Below are 2,097 nucleotides of genomic sequence, written 5' to 3'. Positions count from 1 at the left end.
TAACTTAACAATACTAAATGTTTTAATCCATGAGCAAAGATGTCTCTCCATTTATTTAGGCATTCTTTAATTTTATTCAACAATGTTTTGTAGTTTTCAGCTTACATGTGTTTCATTAACTTTTTAAGTACTAGGAATTGAACCCAGGTGTTCTCTACCACCGAGCCACATCCCCAGCCTTTTTTATTTTTTGAGATAGGGTCTTAACTAAATTGCCCAGGCTAACCTAGACTTGCGATTGTCCTGTCTCAGCATCCAGAGTCACTGGGATTATAGATCTGCAGCACTATGCCTGGCTCCTGTTTTATTAATTTAGATACTGTTGTAATACTATAGTATTGTCTTCTTAATTACATTGTTTTATTGTTCATAACTAGTATATAGGAGACTGGGGATATAGCTTAGTTGCACAAGGCCCTGGGTTCAATCCCTAGCACCACAAAAAAAATCATAACTAGTATTTAGGAATACAACTAAATTTACTATATAGTATAGATCTTGTCTCCCACAACTTTGCTCACTTTATTTATTAACTCTCATAATTTTTTTCTCTCATAATTTTTATTTGGATTTTTCAAGGTTTTCCATATTTAAGACAATGTCATCTGCAATAGAGAGAGTTTTACTTCGTCATTTGTTTCTTTTTTCTTTCTTTTTTCCCCCTAATTTTAGCTAGAATTTCCAGTACAATGTTAAAAGAAAGTGACAACAATAGTTGGACTGGGGATATGGCTCAGTGGTAGAGTGCTTGCCTAGCATGCATGAGGCCCTGGGTTTAATTCCCAGCACCACCAAACAAAACCAAACAAAACATACAAACAAAAACTATGATTATCCTTGCTTTATTTCCAACCTTATTCTGTAACCGAAAGCTCAGTCCCTGTCCCCAATGTCAATCAATGCCAATTTAATAATGAGGACATGGTTTTGAGAAAAAGGATAAAGAAGGTTTATTGTTTTGCTCGCAAAGAAGAAACCCAGAAGACTCAGGTCCCAAAGGCTGTGACTCTCCCCAAAGGGGGGGCGGTGCGGGGAATGGGGAGGAGTTTAAAGGAGCTTCAAGGGTTACTTTCCAGATGTGCTCAGGTAGGGGGTCCCAGGGCACCCTGATGGTGTGCTAGTGTTCACTTATTAATTTGGGAAATATTCACTTTCTAGATCCTCAGCAGGCATCTCCTTCCTGTAGTGAGTGTGTTCTGGGGGCAATTAACTAAGGGAAGAAAAGATAACACCGTCTCCCTAATCTTGTTAGGGAGGGGGAAAAGGGAGAAGAAAGGAAAAAAAAATAAACCTTAGAGCAATGAAGGCTTATTCAGAAGGTGAAGGGACCAGTGTTACAATTCTTTTGTTTTTTTTTTAAGAGAGAGAGAGAAGAGAGAGAGAGAGAGAGAGAGAGAGAGAGAATTTTTAATATTTATTTATTTATTTTTAAGTTTTCGGTGGACACAACATCTTTATTTTATTTTTATGTGATGCTGAGGATCGAACCCAGCGCCCTGCACAAGCCAGGTGGAGCGTGTTACCGCTTGAGCCACATCCCCAGCCCCAGTGTTACAATTCTTGATCTTAAGGGAAGTTATTTCAGACTTTTGATATTAAGTATGACCTTAGGCATGGCTTTTTTAGAGATGGCCTTGATTAAATTGAGTGTTTTTTTCTGTACTTCTAGTTTGCTAAGTTTTTTTTTTTTTTCTTGTCCTAGAGATTGAACCCAGCAGCACTTAACCACTGAGACACATCTCCTTAGCCCTTTTAAAAATATATTTTATTTATAGACAGGGTCTTGCTGATTTGTTTAGGGCCTTGCTAAATTGCTGAGGTTGGCTTTGAACTCAAGATCCTTCTGTGGGGATTACAGCACTAAGTGTTTTTTTTTTTTTTTTAAATCATGAAAGGGTGTTGAATTTTGTCAAACGCTATTTTTATGTCTATTTAAGTGAACACACAGATTTTCCCATTCAATTAATGTGATGTATTACATTGATTACATTTCTTTATGTTCAGTCATCCTTGCATTCCTGAAATAAATCCCACTTGGTAGTGTCATTTAATGCTTCGAATGTTCTGCTGTATTCAAATTGCTAATACTTTTGTTGA

General features: G+C 37.0%; 1 non-coding gene across 1 annotated transcript; it reads left to right on the top strand.

Annotated features, from left to right (window-relative positions):
* Positions 1 to 722: 722 nt before the first annotated feature.
* On the top strand, positions 723 to 794 carry Trnaa-agc (transfer RNA alanine (anticodon AGC)). The gene has a single exon. It is a non-coding gene; the product is annotated as a tRNA-Ala (tRNA).
* The last annotated feature ends 1,303 nt before the right edge of the window (positions 795 to 2,097 follow it).

This window comes from Ictidomys tridecemlineatus, chromosome X (genome assembly GCF_052094955.1).
Source record: "Ictidomys tridecemlineatus isolate mIctTri1 chromosome X, mIctTri1.hap1, whole genome shotgun sequence".
Taxonomy (NCBI): domain Eukaryota; kingdom Metazoa; phylum Chordata; class Mammalia; order Rodentia; family Sciuridae; genus Ictidomys; species Ictidomys tridecemlineatus.
This window is presented reverse-complemented; position numbering and strand designations above follow the sequence as displayed.